This window comes from Vanacampus margaritifer, chromosome 3 (assembly GCF_051991255.1).
Source record: "Vanacampus margaritifer isolate UIUO_Vmar chromosome 3, RoL_Vmar_1.0, whole genome shotgun sequence".
Taxonomy (NCBI): domain Eukaryota; kingdom Metazoa; phylum Chordata; class Actinopteri; order Syngnathiformes; family Syngnathidae; genus Vanacampus; species Vanacampus margaritifer.
Window position 1 is genome coordinate 9,880,550 of NC_135434.1, and position 25,436 is coordinate 9,905,985.

The 25,436-nt window shown below is 40.8% G+C and overlaps 1 protein-coding gene across 3 annotated transcripts in view; it reads left to right on the plus strand.

Moving 5' to 3' along the window:
• Positions 1-2,808: 2,808 nt before the first annotated feature.
• sema6a (sema domain, transmembrane domain (TM), and cytoplasmic domain, (semaphorin) 6A) overlaps positions 2,809-25,436 on the plus strand; it is a 145,210-nt gene continuing 122,582 nt past the window's right edge. For all 3 annotated transcript variants that reach the window (XM_077561185.1, XM_077561186.1, XM_077561187.1), the window contains exon 1: positions 2,809-3,243. The gene's annotated coding sequence lies outside the window, so the exon portion shown is untranslated. The remainder of the gene's footprint in view (positions 3,244-25,436) is intronic.

Genomic DNA, 25,436 nt, shown 5'->3' on the forward strand with positions numbered 1-25,436 from the left:
TTTATTTTTTTTAACAAATTATTAATCTAAAGTGTTGAAAATAGCTTTACAGCAAATCTAACAACTCTCATGGGCACGTCAAGTTACATATACCGTAACTCCAACTCTTCTTGACTTGGTGGGAGCCTCACGTCATTTTGTCACCTCAAGATTAAAAACGTGTATGTTTTTTGACACAAATATGAGGTTGCAAACATTTGAGTGTTAAAAATCAGAAGCTGTAATGCTTAGAGAAGGAATCACAACAAACATAAAGGTAGATGTATTCCCATCAATGATAATTTCTAGTCCGTTCATCTTTTTTTCCCCATCACATATACGTACGTCTAGCAACATATCTTTTTTTTTTTTTCTTTTGATTCCCTGAAAAGTAGAGGTATTGGACAAAATATCTTAGGACTCTTGAATGTAAACTCTGTGCGCCATATGAAAAAAATGGAACAGACCATATCTGGGCCACGTGCCACACTCTGCCCATCCCTGCTGTAAAAGCATGTTTGTGCGTCGTCGTGGGACCCACTGGATGACAGGGGTGGCGGGGGTGGTATAGGTGGGGGTTGACCTACAACAGAGAAGAACTGACAGACGTGAGACTTGGAAAACATTCAGCAGATGCTTTGAATCATAACCCAGTTTGCGTGGACTTAAATAAAGAACAAAAAAAAGGTGCACTGCCGTGCTTTTCTGCAGGGAGGTCAGTTTGTCCGTGACCTCCCTGCGAAGCAAAATATGTGAGCTTGTGCGCTTCGGGACTCACAGCAGGAAGGTTCTGGGTTCGTATCTGGGCTCAGGCTTTTCTGCGTGGAGTTTGGATGTTCTCTTTGTGCTTGCATGGCCTCTCTCTGGGTATTCCTCCCACACTCCAAAAACATATATTGTTGATTTCATTGAAGACTTTAGATTGCCCATAGGTGTGTACAGTGGTAGGTAGCATGGCTTTCCAGTGAGTATTTTTGGTCCAACTGTATTTTTTCTTCAACAGCAAATAGAAGGATAGGGCGTGGGGTCCTCATTGCTGCATGTGACCAGAGGGTTCGTAATTTGATAAGCTATATCACATTATGATTACAAATTTATGCTTATGTTATTTAAAACAAAAAAAAAAACGTTTATGAAAGTAAACAGTGTTTAAAACTCAGGTTTGCATTTTTGCCCTTGTCATTCATTACAACGAGTGAGGTGCCTCTGAATTCATCACACGTTCGCACAATGTTGTTGTCATTCACTTTTTTGTTTTGTGAACCCCCCCCCCCCACTATTCACAGGTTAGTGAACAGTGAATTTCTGTGAATTGACACTCCCCTAAAAAGGTTTATAATTGCCTCTATTAATAGTTTAATAATTACAAAACATACTTAATAGTTTAAACCAAGGGTGTCAAACCTACGGCCTGCAGGCAGAACTGGTACATCAGGGGGACCAATCTAGCCCTTGTGGCTAAAGGACACATAAATTCTAAAGAAAGTACCTGTTGTTCCTATTTTTGTCCACCGGATGGCGCACTGACAACCATTGAAAGGACCACTTACTACTTAAATGACATTCTGAAATTGGCTGCTACTCAGAATTTGACACCTGATATTGCTGCACTTGTGAAGGCAAAAAGATGTCAAGTTTCAGGAGCAAAATAAGTTGACTTCATAAAAAAGCGTTGTGTCACCTTTGCAATGGGAAGAATACAGTTCTGTGAAAATGAATACACACTTTACAAATACTTCAAGGCAGTGGTTGAAAAATGTAAGTCAACAGCTTGAATTCAAAAGAGATTTGTTTGGTGGAACCCTCTTATGGTTTTTTTTTACATGTATTTTCACAACTTGTACACCATGTATATTTATGTATACAAGGTAGGTGTATGATTTGAATTTAAAGCCAAATGGTGATTATGTTGTGTTTTCCTTTTCTGTTCCTGGTGCATATTAGTATACATACAGTACCTGAATAATATTAAAATGTTGAATATGTAAATTTTCGAGGGGGGGGGGGTTCACAAAATGAGATATTGCACTAAATTTTTGTTTTTAACTATACAGCAGTATTGTGCTGTCCTTGAATGGTAATTTTTAAGCACGATAGCCCTTTGCACTGGTAAAAAATAAAATACGTCATATGTCTTTTTTTATTGAATGACTGTACATCACTGTAAAAAATAAGAAAAAAAATCACTGTTGTCCTTTGTTGTTGAACGGTGGATCTTTTATGTCTGCATTGAGCTTGAAATATATTAAGATACAGTGATGTACATTGATTCAATAAAAAAAAGACTTATGACGTATTTCATCCATATTTCACATGGTATTTTTGTCATACATCTAATTAGAAAATATGCGGTCTGGCTCCTAGGCGGGCACTGATGAAAGATTGTGACAGCCCCCTCCAATTTTTGTTCAACTTTATATTAAGAAAAAAAATGCTTGTAAAATGTGAAGAAAACTGCAATTTGTCTGACGAAATGAAATAAATTCATTTAGCAAGAAAGGCTTTATATTAGCGGACCGCAAAAAAATGAGTGGTGGGCCAGACCTGACCTCCGGACCTTGAGTTTGACACCTGTGCTACTTCGCAGCTCCAGTTTGCTCATTTCAACAAGCGCAAGTCCCATTTTTAAACACACATCGCTCTTCTTCCCAGAGTCCAAACTATTATTAGCAGTCCAGGCTTTCTCCTTCCATGCGTAAAAATAGAAATACACTTGTCCATAACTGGCACCCATTGACACAATAGCCCCTCGTTCTGGAGACGTAGCTCCTCCCAGTGCGCGCGTGTGTGTGTGTGTGTGTGCGTGTGAGTGTGAACGTGTGTGTGCTTACGTGTGTGTTTGTGTGTGGCGGGTGGCTGACAGCTGGGCTCGCCTGCGCTCCAGCTTCAGTCTGCTAAGAAGCTTCATCCCCAAATAGGATGACCGTCGGCGGCTGTTGTGGACGAGCCTGCGCGCACCTCACTGACCGTCGCCACAACCGGGACTCTCGCTTCACTCTCCCCGTGGGACACTTTTAGAGCCTTCTCAACACATCGGCGTGTTTTTTTTTCCCCCCTCTCTTTCTTTCTCATTCTCTAGTGTGGATTTCGAGATGGATATTCCGATTTGAGCGCCGCGCACGCACACACAAAAAGAAGAGACGCGCAAGAGAAAAGTAGCGCTCGTATTGTTGTGAGTCGTCGCGTTAAGAATCACGTTTTATGGATTACTAATAGACAAGAGTCGAGCAACCACTACAAGATCTGAACATTCATGAGCTGAAGGTAAGCATTCTTTGTTATTTTTTTTTAAAACTTCAAAGCACCCTTTCATGCCTTGTATGCGAATCGCTCTTTTCGCTGCCTATTCGGGAGGTTGCTCGCTTCGGCGTCAAGTGCACCGGCCAGCAAGGTTCACTTTGCACTTTATCAACTTACTTCACCTATTTATAAAGCAATTTGAAGGTTTGAACGGCACATTTAAAGCCAAATGGTGATTATGTTGTGTTTTCCTTTTCTGTTACTGGTGCTTTTTATTCAGGAGCACATTTCCGTGCGTAATCTCTTTTATGTTGTTTATCCATATATATGGAATTAAGTGAGTGTCATCTTCAAAGAGGGTACGATATTGCAGATGAGTACGTTTAAATACTAAGAAACACACAAAAAAATAGGACTGAAGTATCATTTTTGCTGTAATAAGATGTTCAAATAGGAATTTAAGCAAGACTCTTCACCAAATGTTTGAGCGTCATAAATCTTAACAAACCCAACGTGGATAAATAACAAAAATAGAAATGATTTTAAAAAGTAAAAAAAAAAAACATTGCTACTTTAGTGAATGTAGCGCTACTCAAATAACAACAGTGATTTACATGCAGACATGAAGAGGATGTGTCCAATACTAAGTTATTAAGTTACTAGTAATGTGATATGAACCTATTGATTATGTATTGTTCAGATTGGGTTAAAGTGTGTTAGCAGGCTTTGGCTGCACAGGCTGGGGTGTGTTCAGGGACTACATGTGCATGGTGCAAGGAAACCATTAGTGGTCACTATTGCTCTAGTCCAATATACCAATGTTGCAATATCTAACCAAATTTGTTCTTTTTTTAATTAATTTTTTTTAAAGTTGTTGTTTCCATGCTGTTTTGTGTTGCTTTTTTAAACAAGCATGGCAAGGAGAGAGAGAGTGAGAGGCCTCACAAGCCACATGCAAGAGCTTATGGCAACACCCAGACACTCCCAGTGGTTTCCTTCTCTCTCTCTTAGAGATGTTCAACATATAGAGCTCACATGATTTTAGTTTTCGTGCATTGAGAACAACCTGAGGGGTGAAAAAAATGCAGTTTGACTCTATTTCTGTTGGCTTTGAACACATTTCTACGAAAAATTGCAAGATGAAGAAAATTATCATTTTCTAAAACATTGCCCTCTGGGCACACATTTCCTGGAGGTGTTGTAAATCTGGCCACGCTGCCTTCCGGAGACTGCGAAAAAGGCCAAACAGTGCTTATCCGCCTTGTAACAATTCATCCACTGACACGTTGTATTGCGAATAGATGCATTACAGTAAGACTACCTTAGAATCCAGCCCGCGTAGAGCGTTTGATCTGCCGATCCTCTAACAATAGCAATCGTGTGTGACTGATGTGTATTTGTCACACTGTGTCTATGTGTGTGAAAGCAAGAGAGAGAGAGAGTGGAAAAAAAGGGCGACCAACAGGAGAAAGAGTTGGTATTTAAATGTGCCACTCGAGGAAAGACGCTGCCTGAATACAGTGGCTTTGAATAATTGATAAATTGCTTTGCTCCTTTTCAAATGAATTGGCCTCCTTCTCTAAACAACGAGGCCAGTCAAGCTGCTGTTAACTGTCACTGCTCATTCAATGAGAGTCAATACTGAGGCATTTCATAGTTGTTGCGCTTATGCCTATTTCATGGGAGCCATGTTTTATTAATGCGCACCCTCAGTGTGTGGGCTGGCTGATGTTTTTCGATACAATCGGACAGCACCGAACCCTTTGTACTCGCTGGACTGAGATTGGACCTCAAATGAGCCATTCATCCGTTTTCTAGAGTGCTTGACGTAAGTCAGCTGGGGCCTATTCCCGCTGGGGACACCCTGGATTGGTCGCCAGCTAACTGCAGGGCACAGAGGCAAACAACACTAGAGCACAGGTGTCAAATTTAGGCTCGGGGGCCAGATTGGGGCCGTCATATTATTTTGTGTGGCCCACAAAAATAAATCTTGTGTATCAACTTCCTTGATTCTTGCTCAAATCTAGCAACATTTCAAATTGTAATGTTAATGAATACAAATCTTCAGATATTGATGCATTTTTTTTTTGTTACCAAACCCTTTTTTACAGTAACGTCAACAACTATAACGGGTTATTTGTCAATTTGTTGTGTATAATGGCAATTAAACATTGATATGGCTTCAGCCCTCTGAGGGTAACCATAACTACAATGTGGCACGCAACAAAAACGAGTTTGACACCCCGATCTAGAGTCTTCAATGAACCTAACATGTAAACCAGGGGTGCTTGTGGTCACTATTGCTCTAGTCCAATATACCAATGTTGCAATATCTAACCAAATTTGTTGTTCTTTTTTTTTTTAAATAATTTTTTTTAAAGTTGTTGTTTTCATGCTGTTTTGTGTTGCTTTTTTAAACAAGCATGACAAGGAGAGAGTACGAGAGGCCATTTGCCTATTTTTATATATATATAAAATATATTATTATTATTTTATTTTTTTTTTTTTACATATCACTGCTGTAATGTGAAAAACACATCAATTTTTTTTCCCCATTTGTTCATTTATGTGATGGAACTCAATGCAGACATCCCAAAAACATATACAAAAATAACCCAGACAAAAATGGACATAAGGGTTTTTCACAGGACAGCGACGATATAAACATTGTATACATGACAAACTAATGAATAACTAGTTTTGAAATCAGAGGCCAGGTAAAACTGTTTAAATATTAGGCCCAACTACATTTATTTTTATTAATATTAATATTGGTATTTTAGCAAGAAACAAAAACTTGCACATAATTTGCTTTGGCGGGTCACATAAATTGATGTGACGTACCGGATCTGGCCCCCAAGCCTTAAGTTGTAACCTGTGCTCTCAAACATTGATGGACCAGCCAGGACATCTATTGTGCCGATTGACCACTAGCATTGATAAGATAAGATTCACTGATTGTCACACCCACTTAAGTGGGGCGAAATTCGTTCTTCGCATTTGACCCATCCCCTGTGGGAGCGGTGAGCAGCAGCAGCAGCCACGCTCGGGAATCATAAGGTGATCTAACCTCCCAATTCCAACCCTTACTGCTGAGTGTCAAGCAGAGCGGCAATGGGTCCCATTTTTATAGTCTTTGGTATGACCCGGCCGGGAATTGAACACGACCACCCAGTCTCAGGGCGGACACTGTACCACTAGGCCACTGAGCTAGGTGCTAATTGATGCTAATGTTATAGTTCTACGCTACATAAAGTGCTCGACCAAACTTCTTGGCACACTAAAATGTTTGTTTTTTTTTTTGGGGGGGGGGGTGCTGATTGTTTGCATTGTAACTATTGCCCCTTTTCCAGCCTATATTCGGTGTTGGTTTTCTCTGCCATTGGCAAAACAGTCACGTTCACAATTTTGAGTCACTCTGGGATGCTTCCCCACCCCAGAATAGAAATGATACAGCACCATAGGTGAAAATAAAATGGCCATTTTCCATTGCTTGGTATTATACTCTTCAGTCTCCATTTTCTGAGCAGTACATTGACCCCCCCCCCTCACCCCTCCCAAAAAATCAAGGTGAATAGAGTTGTGTTGGTAAAAAATAGCAATTGTTTGTGAAAAATAAATGACTCTTCATAATTGGTGCAAATAAAAGCTCTTGTTTGTTCCTGGCTCCTACTTTAACCCATTTTCATATTCTCTCTCTGTAAATTGCCGCAGCATTTACGCCGGCTGAGCAGTGAATGAGAAAACTGCCTTAATAGCAGGACTCAGAATAAGGCATAATCAAAAAAATGACGATGTGTGTTTTTGCACTATTCTATCTTGGAAATACATCCTGGCATAATGAAAGATGCTTTCAATGTTTTCCAAAATCAAAGATGTTATACAACCCATTTAGTGATTTTCACTGCGGTCATTCAAAGTGTGTTGTGAGTTAAACAAGCCACCGCAAATGACATCTTGTTAGTCTTATTTCGAGATGTTCTTGTTTATTTTACGTATTTGATTTAGTTACTGTTTTCCCCACAAATCTCCCATTCACGCTTCTACGAAAGTGCCGGGAAAGAATAGATCTCGCCGTACAGTGGCTCTATTCACAAGCAGGCTCACTGACATTGTAATCAGTTGCTAATCACTTGCTGTGAAATGTTATCTACGTTACACAAAAACACACGCATGCACACATGACGTTCCATTTTCTAAGCTTCATTGTGTTGTTCCAAGCGGCTTTAATGAATACAAGTCCATGACTAAAAACAATGGGCATCCTTGTTACATTAGCATAAGTGATTGAACGCATGGCGGATGCCAAAAATGCCAGAAGCATGAAGGACCGGGCAAAAGACACTCACGCACGGCAAGTTAATGACAGAATTGGCCGGGTGTCTTGTTGGTGTTTTGTCTGATGGTCCCTTGGCAAGGCTTTGTTGTCTTGAAACAAATGTGAATTAGAATGCCAGCCCATCGACTCCGGAGAAACGTTTTATAGGCCGAACTTGGCCAAATGGGCTCCGGATGAAAAAGCATCAAACATCCTGGAGCATTTACAATCAGCTTAAAACATCATGGAATTGTTGTTGGTTTTTAAATGCTCACCGTAAGTCGGTGGAACATGTGGAAGTGCTTTTGTCACAGCTGAGTTGGGTTGCTTGTCATTAGTCAAATGGAACGGAGAGAGGGGGATGCATTAGCAGAGATAATCCAAAAGCGGTAGCGGGGACGGGCTTTGTGTGATCACTTGACAGTAGATGGATGAATGGGTGGCCTTGAAGTCTTGAACCATACATTAGAGCAGCCGTCCCTAACCGCTGGGCCGTTTGGTGGAGAGAACAAACGAAAAGAGATTTGATTGACCGTTAGAGCCTGAAAGAACTTTTATTTTGAAAATCAGCCTTGTGCCTCTGTGAAAACTGCTTGTTTTGGCCATGTTATAAGTGAACAGATTTTGAAAATTAAAACTACAATTTCACTAAAAATCAAATATAAATTCTCACTATTCATAACCAATTTAACCCGTGGGCAGTATTTTATTTTGAAATGCCTTGGTCAGAACCAACAAAAAGCCAAAAAATGGTCACAATAACGCCTAGGGGTTAATCGCTAATTGCTTTATTACTTAAGCTAATGCTAAATGCTATCTTGGTGGACAGTTCAACAGCGCTGAACAAGCAATGCATTCACCATTATCCAACCTTTTTTTGCTTTGTCCTTGCAGCTATCGGAAGCTGGCTGCGCCGATTACCTCGCGGCAGTCTCGCATTTTAAAATTGGAAATATGCCTCTAGAAAAGCTCAGCTTGCGCTAGGTCTGCTTAGCTTAGCACGTAGCATTAGGCTAGTAGGACTAAATTCCTCATGATTCTTAGACACATAAACAGGAAGTAGTTCTAGTTCCAATATCACGAAAACATGCCCGTTAGCAATCAGATGTAGTTAGATTAGTCGTATGAATCGCTATGACAACTGTGTGATTGACATACTAAACAATTACTTGCTTACTTGACAAAAAACAACAAAAAAACGTCTGCTAGCAAAAAAAAATAAATCGAAAAGCTTCTTCAGAAAGATGGAAAAAAACGTCAACTTTGAAGAAGAACATAAATCTTCATTTAAGAGACAATATCAGTCGTCTATTCATATTCGACTTAAGCGCTACACGTGCTTCTCACGCGCCAAACCCTCATTGTGTAATACGTAGTGACAGGGCCTTCAACACTATCAAAAAGCACTGAATACCTTGATTCCATCTCCGACATCCTATTTCTGTGAAGGAGAGTCGACTGCAGATAAGTAACACGCGCGTGTGTCATTGTCTGCAGTTTATTGAAGAAGAAAAAAAACAAAAAACAACTCAATCTAGTTTAGCTCAACCCGTCACTGTATTGCGCAGAACCCTGCTCGACTTGTACGAGCCGAATGGCGGTCCCTGTGACATCTACGCAAACGGTGTGACATCATAGCACAACACTGTGTCAACGAAAGTAAGATGGCACTGTGCTGTGAGACGGCAGTAGCCTTAAACAATCAACACATAAGGCCTTGAATCCCCTCTGTGTTGTAATCCACTATATTGTTTCAAAGAAGGCTTTGTTTTTCTTAGTCTACTGCAAGGATTCCCTAAGTGTGGTGCGCCTGGTATAATAATTACACATTAACATTGGGCTTTTCCCTAGTGCGATTTGTTTAGCAAAATCAGAATGCATAAGCATTTCCTCTATAAAATATACTGTAAAAACATAGTTTAATACGAAAAAATAACAAATATCAACTAGTGCCGGGCAGCCTTGACAAATGTTCTTTGCCGTGACGTAAAATTACGGAAAAGCTTTTTCTACTGAAACATATGCAGGATTATCAAGTCAACCAATCAACAGACAGTCCTCCCAACAAGCGTTCTGTACCATACCGCTGCTGAAAAATGAGGTGATATGAGTCTTATATTAAAACTCATTCACTGCCACTGACGGCTATAGACGTCAAAAATTCCATTTAACTAGTTGTATTAGTTTAACATTTTTCCCACTTTTGTTAACAAGAGTATGAAAACCTACAATTTTTTTTACTGTACATTTAGAACAGATATAAAAATTTAATGCGAGTTAATGCGATTAATTATGATTAAAAAATTTAATTGCCTGACGCACCTAATTTTTAATAATCTTTTCTTTTTTTAAAGAAAAGATTATTAAAAAAATATTTTTTTAAATACTTAAAAATACTTTTAAAAAAAGAAGAAGAAAAGATTATTAAAAATTAGGGGCATCAGGCGATTAATTTTTTTTTCGTAATTAATGGCATGACTTCACTAGTTAACTCACGATTACTCATAAAAGAGTTCATTTTAGGGCATTTTATTACCATGATGAGTTATTCTTACTTGTAATTTTATTGTTTATTTTATATTGTTAAGTTCTTGGACATTTTCAATATTAAGTTTCTAAGGATCACATTTGCATTTTTTCTTTTTTTTTACCCAAAAGGAAGCACTTATTTTCAGATGATTTGCAAAGAAAAAAGTTTTATTTTTATTTCTGTGGGAGTAAGAAACTTGTTGGCAAAAAGCAGTTCAATGTATGTTTGGTATCAGGAGAAATAAAACAAATCTTAATGAAAAACAAAATAAAACAAAACAAAACAAAAACATTGTTTTGATTCAAGGAGGGAAAATTATTCCAATTGATAATCTGAGTCAAGGTGTAACCCACTTCTCACTACACCCCCCCCCCCACCCCCAAACCCTACACCCGATAAGCCATATAGAAAATGGATGGCTGGATAAACGGTCTTGATGAAACGTGCATCAAATGGTCACCACGGCAAGCCAGGGCGTGGCCTCGCCCTCGCCTTGTGATTTCCCATCTTACGCCGGCACAAAGGACTAAAGGTGCCGCATGGCAGCGGTTGTGGGTCTCCAGGCTCATTGTTGCAGGTTGTGTGTGACTGTGCATACATGTTTGCACGGTGTTGTTGGCGTGTATCCGTCCCCCCCCCACCCCCCCTCCCCAGGCTGGAGCGATTGGCACCTCATCTCTCATCTATTAATCATAGAGAGCGCTTGCTCCCTCTCGTTCCGTTGCCATAGTTTCAGGACCTGTGACTGTGTCGGGGTGGGGTGGGGGGGCTGCCTCGAGAGAGAGAGAGGAAGAGGAATTCAAGGAAAGAGGTGTGACCGGAGAGGAGAGGAGGAAATGATAAGTGAGGGGAAGGCAGAACAATTGGAACGGAACGAGAGGAGGGGGAAGCGATTGAAGCGCCAATGGCAGCCAAACACACCGAGCGGGTCGTCGCGCTGTGCATGAGTGTGCTTCAGGAAGCAAAATGGATTCCGTTTTTATCTCAGCGGTCGTACCCTCCATCTCTTCTTCTGCGCGTGCATCTTTTCATGCTCTCCCTCGCAAATGTACGCCCCGCTGCCGCTTTTGCTTTTTCGCCTTTGAATATATTCACAGCCAGGCTTAGAGATCGAGGCTCCTCATCGAGCGCCGCCGCTCTTCCGGCGTGTTTCGGCACATTAAACAGCTTATTTGGCCGTGTTTTTACGACGAGATGACGGGAACTGGCCTCCTGTTTCATGCTCAGCTGCATGTTTTGATAGTAGATCAGGCTGAAATCATATGATGGATGTGAAGGAAACCGATGCAATGAGTATCTGTATCTGTCTCATGATACACTACGTAAACACTGACCTACTTTTGGGCCTTTTGGTCGGACACTCGGTTATTGATCTACCATCCGTCCCTTCATTCAACCTTCCATTTATCAAGCTATTTAGCTAGCCGTCCACTTGCCTATCATCACACCCGTGCCAACCCACAATACATCCATCCATCCATCCTTATACATCTTTCAATCCATTCAACAGTCAATTGGACTGTCTATGTACCTACTAAACCCGATCAATTAATTGATTAAGATGAGCTTTTTTTCCCTTCAAAATCGTAAGGAATATTTTTGTTGGCTCCAGCTGGACATTGAGTGTGACTTTGAAGGCCCAACCTATGATGGCCTTTTTCTATTCTAGTTCATTTTTTAAGTCGATCTTTATCCTGTTGTGTCCTGGCCCTTTCGTGTGAGTTTGTGTCGTCACAAGTTATTCTTGGTTGGTGGCAAAATGTTCCGAAGCTAGCTTGCTTTAGGGATTTAAAAAAAAAAAAATCGGCCGATTGATCGGCATCTGCCGCAAAAAAAAAATATTGCCGGTACCTCTCTACCCACCGATTCAACCATCCCATCTCTCATCCATCCATATCCATATCTAACTATTTACTTTCTGTGTTACTAAATTTAGATCCAGAATGTGCCAAATGAATACTCAATGTGCTTCTTACTCATTTTTTTGGGGCTGTAGGCCTTTTGTTTACCTCCGTTATGATCCTGATTATGTTTGTGGTGCATTAGAGACTAATCCAGTATCATATGACATTGCCTATCTATCCTTCAGCCCGTACTTCCGTCCTCTAGTCATATATTGGTCTGTCCGTCCATCTCGCGATCCACCTCGTCAACTAGCCCATCCAATCCCTCCTCTCGCCTCTTGCTGTATCAACTACTCAACAACAAGCCGTGTTACTTCAATGAGCCATGCTTGAGTCTCCAGGTCTTCCTTTTTTTGTTTTTTGTTTTGGTGACCTAGATCACTGCCAATGCTACGCTAACGTAGCGGTTGTGCTATCGCCACATCTTATCGCGTCCTGCCCAGCTTGTGAGCCTCTCCGGTGGGAGCGCTCACGCCGGAGCCAACAGCTCTCACGTGCACACATGCATGTTAAACGCATGCGTATTCACGAGCCGAAGTCATCCGCATGTTGAGTTTTTGCTAAATATGCGGTGACCAGATTTTCAAAATTAACACTGCAATTTCGCTGAATATCAAATTTAGTTTACAATAAATTTTGTAGAACAAATTGAATCGCTAGTTAGTGGTCAATGTGGTGAATGGTGGTTGTCTTATTACTTTAGCTAATGCTAAATGCTATCTTGGTTACAGTTCGCAATTATCCAACTTTTTTTTGCTGGCCGCTATTACCTTGCCTCGGTCCCGCTTTGTAATACTGGAAAGAAACATCCTGTCAAAGGGGTAAAGTTTGGTGGAGGACCCAAACGCAGGAAAGCAGGGCAAGGAGGCAGAGATGATGTACAAAAAGGGAATTTAATTATTCAAAACAAAAGCAAACTCAAAATGGCAGTAAAACAAAAAACGTGGGGAGGACAACAAGGCAAAAAAATGGCAGCATGACAGGAAGAAAATGACAATAAACCGACACAGACAAAGGGGAGACAGGAGACTAAAGACACACACGCTAATGACAAAACAACACACACCCGGGGCAAGACACAAGTGGCTGAGGGCACTGATTGGTTGACACGAGGAAGGGCAGGATTAACACTTAACAAGACCAATGGAGACACACAAGGAAAAACATAACCCAAACATGACACATCCCACTCGAAAAGCTCAGGTTGCATTGGGTCCGACAGCCGACCGTAGCATTAGGCTAGTAGTACTACATTTCCCGTGATTTTTAGTCACAGGCCAGGAAGTAGTTCGACTTCCATTATGACGAAAACGCGCCTGCTAGCGATTAGATACGGATGAGAATGAGTACGCAAACAGGAGTAGGAATTTAACAGTTTAATTCTTTTTTAATTGTTCTATCGTATGAATCGCTATGACAACTGTGTGGATTGGCATTCACATAGCCCAACCAAGTGACTTGCTGACTGGACTAAAAAAAAAAAAAAAAAGAGGATGCCGGGACGGGTCCTGCGTAAAGGTGGGACAAAACAATGGGGCTGGCGAAATCCGACTGTACCCTTTCTTAGTACATTTTGTCAAACACTGCTGTAGAATGCCACGAAATCTTGCCTTTGTGAACATGGAGGGCCGGTGGGCAGTAAACTAAGAATACCTTATTGTCTATGTAATTCTGCACCTTGAACCTTCTTCAAGGAGGGGATTGCCAATACAGGAAGCGAGAGGGTGTGCTGGCTCATTGTGCTGATGGCACCGAGGTGCTCCTTTACCTTTTGAAGTGATGAGAGTGCAGGTGACATCACGGCGGTCACATTCTCAGGTGCGGCAGGTGAATTAATCCCGAAGCAGTGTGTGTGTGTTGAGAGTGGACACAGGCATGCATGCATTCATGAGTGTGCACGTGTGCGCGCGTGCGCATGATTCAGTCATCAAAGCGGAGGAAAGCCAACGTGTAAGGTGATCTGTATGCTCACGGCACAGCGGCAGTCATACTCTCACAGGCTACAACCCACAAGGAAGGTTTCGTCTCATTATTCATGCGCTCCGAATTCCCTCTACTGGGTTTCTGCCGCCGTTATCTCTCGGCCGTAATCACGGTGCTCCAAAACTCCGCCGCGGTCGGCCCTGAACCGGACGGGACCTCGTCAGATGACATCCTAGCCGCCGGGTCGTTCGTAACAGGCATCCCTCTGCTCGTTTAACGGCCTAATGATGATGACAGATTGCTTGTCATTGGCCTTGGGCTAATATTAATCACTTCCAGGTAGAGAGTTAAAAGCCCTGCCATGGTCTGTACTTAGTTTTAGATTCACTATATGCTCTGAACATCCATCCAGTCTTTTGCAAGTACTGCTTGTCCTCATTAAGGTTGCATGCAGGGCGCATGCATATAAACAAGTATTCACACTCACATTCACACCTATGGTTAAATTAGTATTCAATCAACCTTATGGGCATGTTTTTAGCGGGAGCTGGAATAATTGGAGAGAAAATCTCGGCAAGCGTGGAGAGGGGTGTGAGCCGAGAATCAAACACGGAAACGCTACTGTGAGGCAGACGTGCTAACCACTAGTGCACTGTGCTGCCCTATTTTGCAATCCTTTATATAAATATATATATATATATATTTATATATATATATATATTAGGGGTGTGATATGCGTAGTAGCTGGCGATTCGCTCCGTATCACGATTCATAGGTCACAATTCGATTCGATTAATCCCAATACAAATCTATCTAATTGATTATTGTGTTTTTTTTTTTACTCTAATTTAGAAAATACTAATCAGTACATGTTCATGTACACTGTAAGATTTGTGTGAAAATGTATTTATTTATCTGAAACTTCAGGCTTATAAATGAGCTACTGTATTTAACAAACAGGTTGCAGTCTGTTTCATGTTTGAACAGCCCTGAAATAAAACATTAAGGCTTAATGCTCCATTCATAGAACATTCTTCCATGCTTAAAGTGTGAACCCTAAACCTAAGTAAAGACATTTTGTTGAATATTTCCATCAAAAATTGATGTTTAAAAATTGATTTGGCCGCATATAGAATCAATTTGAGAATTGTGCACTGTAAGATTGCGATATATTGCCAAATCGATTTTTTTCAACACCCCTAATATATATATATATATATATACATATATTAAGGGTGTGCATCTTCAATAAAATTGATACATATCTCAATACGCGAGGTGTGATACAGTTCAAGGTCAGTTCGATTTCAAAGTGGAACAATTGAATTCAGTGGGATTACGATTCGATTCTATATGGTACGGTTTAATTTGAGATTATGAGCCAATGATTTTCTTGTTGTCATTTACATGGAAATGAATTAACTTGGTAGTACGGTAGTATGGCATTTCCTTCAAAGTAGTAGTAAAATATTTTATAGTGGAATTATTTGATTTGGTTTGATGTAAATGAAAACTGATTTTCTGATTCAAATCGGTTTTCATTACACCATTCAATTTATTGCTATCACTAAATGTTGGGCTGTTGAAATACAACACCAACACATACCGTTTCCCAAAACACAGCATATAGAACAATCACACCAATCTTAGGCATGACACAAACTTGACCTGCATCCAGATGGGCTGCTAGCTGTTAAGCTAAAAATGAGCACAGATTTGTTTCACTTAATCAATTATCTGACTCAATCACGGGTTCGATTCATTATTCACCTCCTCAAGCTTAATCCTCTGTTTGTCCGACATATTTGAACGCTCTTGGCACAATTTGGGGAAGGCCCTGTTTTTGTTCCAGCATGCTTGTGCCCCAGTGCATAAAAGGTTCATTAAGGTTCATCAGGGAGATTAAAAAAATAAACAAATCCAAGATTTAAGACACGGCGGATCCCACCATTTTTGTATCCGCATGAAAAATAATAATGCTTTTAATACTTTGGAGACAGACACTAATAATATGAGAAACCTTACACAGGGTCGTATCATATTACTTGGGTTGATATATTCACGGTGGCGCTTAAAGCAAACAGAAAAATATTGACTACACGTGTTCCCGCGTCTCAAACCTTGTTAGGAAATCAGGCCTGTCGCTTCCTCTCTTGGTCAGAGTGGCTGGCGGACTCCAAGCGATTCCCTGGAGGATCGTCTATTTCACAATCCAATCAGGCAGAACTCGGAACAATATTACCTCTGTGTGTGCGCGTACATTTATTACATAGTTAATGAACAAATTGCAGCCATGTGGCACGGTCTGGTGGCGTAACTGGTGGAAACGTTGTGACTTACGCTGCCAACAACCCCTCACCTCTCCATTCATTCACCCCCCCCCCCCCCCCGATCCCGTCACCACAGTGCCCACACACTCGCACACACACACACACACACACACACTGGCCGCGACCACAAGGCCCCCAGTGTTCCCGGCCCGTCTGTCCATCAGCTCATGCGGAGCGCCGGGCTGGGAGTACTTATCATCACTCTGCTGAGTGGAGGCCTCACAAAGACTTACTCACATCTCAAATACACACAGACACGCACACACACATGCACGCACGCATGCATGAGCACATTGCACTTAGTCCTGATCTGCCTGGTGGCTGGTGTGACAGTGAGGGAAATCCGGCATCTCTCCGACTAAAACACTTTTGTCTTGTTTGTTTAAATATGCTTTGTAGAAAGATAAACAAACTGTCATCTGGATTATGTTCAGTGGAAGCTTTTTTTTACTTTCTAAAGCAGGATGCGTGTGACATTGCTCTTCATTCATTGAGACCCGGTGATCGACACATAAAAGGGAAAAAGATGACAAGCGCACAAAATGTCTTTTTTTTTTTTAGCTTCCTCTGAGTAGGATCAGGATATAAAACACTTGCTTATTGTGACCTTGGTTTTTATATTAAAGAGACCGTTAGCGGTAGTCGTCGTTTAAAAAATAATTCTTTTTTTTAGCATTGCTAAACAAACAAACATAAAGAGCTTCAGGACACATTTAGACAGCAAACCCATGTGCTGAGGTCTGAATCTCAAGACAGACCCTACCAAAGAATGGTAAAGAAGATACAGATCGAGCTGAAGTCTTGAATCTTAGCGTTAGCATTAGCATTAGTTCATGTTTGTGTGTTTTAGCACGCAAAACTAGTATTTCCATTACATTTTTGGTGTGGCCGCATTACGATGTGTTTGTATTATTTTTACAGTAACTTTTTTGATTCATTGATATTTAGCAAACACTAAATGTGCATTACTGCCTCCTAAAGGACGGAAGTGGAACAGCACCTACTGAAATGTTTTCAGTTTTGACATTGTTGGATCAAGGAATATTTTAGCTATCACATTGGCAACTCAGAATGGCGAATGTTTTTTTCTGTGACTGGCAGTTGACCCATTTAGTTGTATCCCTCCCACCTTTAACCCAAAGTTAGCTTGCACCTGTTTTATCATTCATATATTTGGCCTTTGGCAAATATGTTGTAATGTTAACTACCGCCTCCTGTAGGTCTGGAGTGGAACAGAACCATTTTGTCGCTGCTATGTGAAAAACACTCATGTCATTTTTTTTTATGTTTTAAAGATTTTTTTTAATGTTTTTGGGATGTCTGCATTCAGTTTCATCCCAATAGCATAAAAATGTTTAAAAAAAAAATGGCAAAAATGGACATAAGTGTTTTTCATATAGCAGTGTCGATTTGCAACTTAACTATTATTAGATCTGGATGGATCAAGGAAGGTCCTTTATGGGATTGTGGCAATTTTTGTAAATAGACTTGGTTGGGTCATTGCGTCATATGTGTTGTTATAGTCCTGCATTTATTACTCTTATTTTTGTCAAGTATGCCGTTTTTCTTTCCTATAGAACTGCACCTTGCGTTACTGAGTGACACATTTGTCAGTACTTTGAGGTTTTGTCCCAGCACGCTGAAGTTTCCTATCGCTACTCTTCCATTCAAGTTGTTCTTCCAGGTGTTCGACTTTCTCAATCAAAGTTTCTCCACATCCAGCCCGCTCAAGGTTCTTTGCTCTCTGTTGTTACTTTGTATTTTTGTACGCAAAGACTCTCTTTTTCCCCAACTTCCGTGTCTTGTCTGCATTTGGGTCCTAACTCTGCACTTGACTTCAAGGACTGGATTGAAAACCACAACTTTTTGACTGTTTGACTTCTCTGGCTCACAGCTGAGGCGCTGCCCATTGATTACGCCGATGACGAAGGTGATATAACATTGTACCTTATTATATTGATGGAAATCAAAGAGAGCAAAATCGGATTAATCCAGTGTGATTTTTTTTTTAAGCATCACATCTTAGGGAAAGCCGGAAAATAATAGTTACCTGACAGACAGCATTGATGATGATAAAGCTATTAAGTGCAAGCAGACTGCCAGGTGTTATACGGGTCACAGCAATGGGAAGCAATCAGGATATCTAAGTAGAGAGAAGCGAGAGAAGGAAGCCAGCCTGTCAAAGCCTCTAATAGAAAGTGTCTGTACATTTGGCGAAGAAGACAGGAAGTGAGGGCCTGATGCTCCGACAGTGAGGATGATTAAGCCAAGATAAATAACCTTCTACCTCCGAGCGGCCCTTCTTTAATGCGCACAAAAGCCGCGCCGCACGCGGGCGGGTCGCGAGGCGTCAGGAAAGAGTGACAAGCTGCGAGCGAGGCGGCCAGAAGAGAAAAGTGCCTTGCATGATAATGTATTCATTCCACCCATCCACTCTCGATAATGTTCGCAGCATGCTTGGCTTGACTCATTCATCAGCGTCTACCGGGGGCCTTTTCAGCTTATTTGCAAAGAAACCAATGGCTGTGAGTCTGCGAAGGTGTGCGAATGTTGAGTTTGTTTCTTTTGTGTATGATTAAAATCTCTGAATTCTGCCGCGTGGTTTGCTTGGCTACAACATCTGCATTCAGAATCAATGCATGGTCTCGTCTGGTTGACTGAAAACTTCATTTCATGTGAGGATATGAATATTATTCCTCATTTATGTACTGATTGTTATATCAAACAGAGATTGAGCCTTTGACCTTTTAATTGAGTTTGGAGGCTGAGGCGAGGCTTGATGTGACACAACATGATTAGGCCTCACCCGAGGGGGATTATTCTCTTTTTGAGAGATATTAACAACATTTGTGCACTTTTCTCACATCATTTGAAGCAGTTACAACTCTCAGTTAAATTTGCTAAGAAATCAAGGACCAACCCCCTTTTTCTTCTTTTTTTTTTTTTCTTCTGGAGAGCTCAGTATTGTTCATTCGGTTTTTATTTTTATTTTTATTTTTATTTTTATTTTTATTTTTATTTTTATTTTTATTTTTATTTTTATTTTTATTTTTATTTTTATTTTTATTTTTATTTTTATTTTTTATTTTGTATGTGGGTGTGAGTTTGTGTGTATTCATTAGTTCACCTAAAACCTATAAAAAAAATCCCATACCGTTCACCTAAATCGAACACCCCCTTCTTCTTTGTATCTCATCTTCATCTTCAATTTTTCTTGCCTCTGATTGTGCTAGCGATCATGTGATCTTACATACCATGCATGAGATGTGGTAACGTGAGCTCACCTGGTAACCAGATAGGAACGCATTACAACATCGGAAGCTATCGAGACTCAGCGTCCGTTAATCATTTACACAGTTTGACTGATTGTGTTTCTTTGCCTTTGGATCAAGGTGGCATTTAGAACCGGTCCCTGGTTTCTGGGTCCACTCAGTGAAATGATAAGACACACAAACTGGTTGAGCTGAGATTGCACTGGTAGCCAAAAGTTGAAACGTAGAGCGTTTGATGTGGTGGCATTGGTTTGACTGGAATGCGTGAATTTGTTTTAGAGCTCCGCTGGAAACGAATGAGCACGTAACCTCCCGCGTGAGGTAATATTAGTGTTGCTGTTTTTAGAAATGAACCGAATGTCTCTAAGCACCATCCCGAGCTCATGCCGCACTTTTACAGTACGTTACATCAGCGCACATGCAAGCGAGGAAAGGGGGTGGCATGAGGAGAGGAGACTGGAGGTGCAGCTCTGACCTAGATAACGGGAATTTCAGAGCAGCAGTTTTATCCTATTGTCATCATTTAAAGTGTGGAGCTTGAATTTAAAGTCATTTGAGTCGCCCGGATGAACTTCCTACTTTTTTGTTTGTCGCAGATTATCTAGGACAGGGATGAGCAAACTTTAGTACTAAAGGCCCACATTTGATTTTTGAAAACAAACCCATGGGCCAGGCCATTTGTAGATAATTTTTTTTAAATTGAATTTAATAATCACAATATTGTAAAACGTTGAGAGGAACCAGTTGAGGTGGCTCGGGCATCTGGTTCGGGTGCCTCCTGGACGCCTCCCTGGGGAGGTGTTCCGGGCATGTCCTACCGGCGGGAGGCCCCGGGGACGACCCAGGACACGCTGGAGAGAATACGTCTCTCGGCTGGCCTGGGAACGCCTTGGGATCCCGTCGGAGGAGCTGGGTGAAGTGGCTGGGGAGAGGGAAGTCTGGGCTTCCCTGCTAAAGCTGCTGCCCCCGCGACCCGACCCCGGATAAGCGGAATTGAAGACAGAACGGAACGGAACAATACTGTAATTGAATCATAAAGAATTTACCGATGTTTTGGGAGAAATAAAAAACTCAATGTTAGCTTGATGGGCTGTATGAAATAACAGAGCTGGCCGTAAGTGGCCCCCTGACCATGTTTTGCCCACCCCTGCTCTCGAACAAACATATATGCACGTGGCTGCTTGATAAGCCGGGACGTGTGTTTGTGCTGGCGCCACTGCAGCAGTCATTTGCTTCACACATTAACAGGTGAAGGACTTAAGTGTGTGTGCGGTGCGGTTGAGCCAGACGTTGGTAAATAAGCAATCCCAGATAGCGCATAAAGAATGAGGAAGTGGTACACATGTCGATGATGTCATCTCAGCTGACTGGAGTCCAACCAGTTCACTGTTACGCCTTTATGTGAAAATCTACAAAATTTGAACTAATTTGTACAACTATTTACGAACCGTATCATTACATCTATCTATGTCAGCAACATACAGTGAAATGATTTCCTGCTTACCCACCTGTTCATACAACAGAAAAAAATAGCTTCATTTTCCAAACAATCATGTCCAACATTTACACTGACAAAGTACATTTGTGAGTAAAATGAGACTAGATAATCATTATTTCAGTGTACAGCGGTACCTTGACATACAAGTGCCCCAACTTGTGAGCCATCACTTTGTGTTGTGAGCCATTGAATAGTGGAAATCCACGCATAATTGACAGCTATTGAAAGGAATTAGAAGAGGGAAAAATGAACCCAATTTTTTTTTTTTTTTTAAACACACAAAACAAACGCCATTATGCAACAACAACAACAATTGGCTTGGCTCAATAAAGATGAGAAAACACTGTTGTAGTGAATAGATGGATTCAGTAAAGCACACTGAACTATTCCCTCCATTTAAATACTCCAATAGTTAATATTCCAGCCTGATGAGGCGTGATGGCTTTCGAGGGCAAACCGCTGTGGGCTTTCCGCCGATTTCCATTCCCACTTCACTGGCCTATCTGCGCCAGGCAGCCTCCATGGCCTCAATTACCTTCTCGCTACCTGCGCCACTTGCATAATAAAGCGCGACTCTTGTCGCCCGGCCCACCGTAGAGGCAGTCGGATAGCCTCCTGGCCTGTAACTCGGGGCTAATTAATGGAGTAAATGTAGCCCGAGGTGCGACTACTGCATCGCCGGAGTACGAGGAGAGGTGCCTTAATGAATTGATTGGTGTTTGGAATGCTCTGCCAGTCAATAGAACCGAAGAGTGGCATATTTTAAATGGTGGAATAACATGCACTAGCCACTTAATTAGGTACACCTGCACAATCTGGTCTGGTGTGTATTTATCACGTTTATAAAGCTCCGATTTTGCTTATACTATCAGGGAGATCACATGACCGCACTCTTAAACAATAGAGTAAAAAATAAACAATTTTGGCTCTGAAATCTACAATTTGGGTTCATTTGATCCATCTTTCTGGGTTGTTTTGTACCAAATGACCCAGTTTTGTTGATACATTTCCCTGTCTGAAGAACAAATGAAGGAGATGGTTAAGCATTATTATCATTTGATCGTACCAAATATTGTGGCCAACGAAGCAAATTGTCATCTGTTTTCCACTGTTGGATCATTATTATGAAATGATACCAAGATATAAATTGAATTGCGGTTACGGAAGCTATCGATTCTCAGGAGCTTTTTATACCCTTTTCGAAATGGTTCTTCCCCGTGTGAGGATCATGGAGGAATGGATGACCAGATTAATCAATAGAAGCGTTAACACCGCGTTCGCCGGGGGGATATATATATATATATATACTGTATATATTATATATATATATATATATGGTGGTAAAACTACAGAGGGGAGGTGGGCTTGTAGCTCTCGAGTAAATGGAGCTTAAAGGAGATATATCTGTCACAGTGAGATGTATCCACAGGGAACTAAAGGGGGAGGGGTGGGGGAGGGTGAGACCTCACAAGTGAAGTAGCTTTGGTTACCTTTTAAAATGATAGCAATCTCACCATTGGACGACGTGTATTGGAGCGCGTCACAATTGGAGTCATTTGTAAGGGAACAAACGTGAGCCGTAATAAGGTTTGAGAAGGCTTTTATGGCCCCGAGACGGAGTTTGCTGCTAATACGGTGTGGGTTGACATGGAGGAGGTTGGTCACACAGGTGCGTAGATGCCGATCTGTGCACATTAGGATGCAGGAATGTGCCCTCTCTCTGAATTTACTTTCTTTTTTTTCTTTTTTTTCCTGGAGAGCTCAGTATTGTTCATTCGGTAATTTTACCGATTTGACATGTCATCATCATTGCTCTCTCTTTTAATTTTTTTTTTTAAATGAATGTACTTTCTATTCATTTAGTAACAATTAAGACCTTCATTGTAAATGGTATTGTTTGACATGTACACTGTAATGACATCATAGTGGTAACATATACAGTAAATGTCATCGCTCTTAATGGTATGTACATACAACTTTGTACAGCACATATTGCTTTTAGCCGTGCATATGCCATGTGCTAGCTTGTGTATATGTTCTTGCGAGCTATCTACTATCAGCGTTTTGGGGCTGATTCTACCTGTCATGTGCTGTTTCATCAGATTTACTGAACTGTATGTGCTGGCAGTCAGATGACTCGATGTCGATTGTAGCCATGGGGAGGCCAACTTGAGTCACAACACTTAGGTTGCCTATTATGATTTCGGACCATAGTGATCAATATTGGCTCTGAATGGGGGCGGGGCATTTAGCCTACAGCTACGTTTGAACGTTCTTGACAATATGTTTAAATGTGTTTGTAAATACGTTTCAACAGTTCCACATTTCCAGATTCATTTTCGTCTTTCCAGTCTGATGATTTCATCTGAATTGAGTTCATTCACAAATCACAAGGAGTGACTAATGCCCGCTCACACGCTTAGCAGTGACACGCCACTTTTCTGCATGGGAGTATTAAAACAATGGATGCTAAAACCTCATCTGCCTTCCTTCACTTTTTGCTCAGTGACAGACAATATGTTTGCAATTTGAACATCAGAGAGCGGAGAGGATAGTGACTCATGCTTCCGAGCCGGATCTCAACCGTACGCGTTTGCTGTGCGGTTAAACGGCCCGCCTCTCGTATTGTGAAGTGATGAAAAGCATGAATTCAACCGACTGCAGGACGTATCCGTTTTTTTTTTTTTTTAAATGTTCGGTTGAACCTGAGATGTTGTGATTGTGTTGTTGCCCGCCCACCCTGCAGGCTGCCCTCACAAAGAGAGCCTTTTAACACCTCCAACTGATCAAATTTAAGGATAAGACAAAAAAAAACAACTTTGTATGAGCACTAAATCACATGATATTTTCCCCATCTGTGTTTGAGCGGATAAGGCGATTGTTTGCTACTATTGGGCCTCAAGGTTGGTAGAGGAAATGATCAAATTATGAGTGTGCTTCCCTACTAGCCTGAAGGCCCTAGTTGTGTACTTGTGCTGTTATTTGAGTGACACGATAATGTGATATCAACCGGATACAAACATACACCATTTAAAACAGTTAACAGCCAATAACCATGAGCACTTTTTGGGACCTGTGAAAGTTTGTTCTTCTGGATTTCATTAACTTAATCAGCAGGACTGAACAATCAACATCGCACTGTAGTAGAATGCGCTCTGCTTTTTTATTTTTATTTTAACTCTTTGACTGCCAAAAACGTTAAATAACGTTTAGTAAAATCCTATGGAGGGGTGCCAAAGACGTTAAAAGACGTTTTTTTCCAAAACAGAGGTGAAACTAACCATTTTCTATTGTTGATTACTGAAAAACGGAATTAAGTAGAAACAAACTTTTTTTTCTGATGAAAGATGAGAGTCCAATCTTCATCTATCATTTGGTAGTATGTGTGTTTCCATAGTCCAAACACATCATTTTCTGTGGACCTTGAAAGATCAGTCAAAATGCTTAAATCGGCTGGCACCCACGGCATCCCTTTTCCAAAAACGTCTGGCAGTCAAAGAGTTAATAGATATAAGACTATTTATTTATTTATTCATTTATTGTCTAGATAAGTTCAGTGAGTAAGAAGTGCAGCCCAAATGTTGACGTGTTCCATGAAACAGAAAAGGTTGAGGCGATAAAGCCACAAATTTGTCTACATTATTGTTGTAATCTGATTTATGACTGTAAAGGTGTCGTAGTGAACATTTATTAAAAGACTTTAATTCAAAGTGTAACACCACTAATTGAAGTTGATAAATAAACCCTTTCATATCAAAACATGGTCCATCTGCTTTTATGTTAGCGTAAGCCTAAACTATAAGACATTTATGTCATAAATCTGATATTTATTGTGATACAGTGACATTACAAAAATACATGGGAAAAGGACATTTTCAAAAAGACATATTTGTGTTTTGATAGGGTTATTATGACTGCATGTAAATGTAGTAAATGTGCCCAGTAATTGACTGGTGGACTGCTGGATGTTGACAATTTCCTCGACAAATAAACTAATTTGTTATTTTAAGGAGTGTTGTTCCGATACCGATACAAGTATCGGGAGAGGCCCCGATACTGCAAAAAAATAATGGTATCGAGTAAAATGCCGATACCATTATTTCTGATGCTAATATTTTATTAATTTATTTATTTTTATTATTATTTTTAATTTTAATTTTATTTTTTGTATGTGGGTGAGTATGTGCATGTGCGTGTGTGTGCATGTGTGTGTGCGTGTGTACTCATTAGTTCGCCTAAAACCTATTAAAAATCCCATACCGTTCCCCTAAACCGAATACTTCAGAATCCAGCTAGAGTCGTGAGGTTGTCAGGAGACCCGAGGAAGGATCAAAGAAAAGAAAGGAAAGTGAAATCCAGCACCGTCCAGACATTACCTACTACCCACCGGGTCAATATTAGACGCTAATATTTTAGACTTTGGATGCAGCATCTTGTGTCTT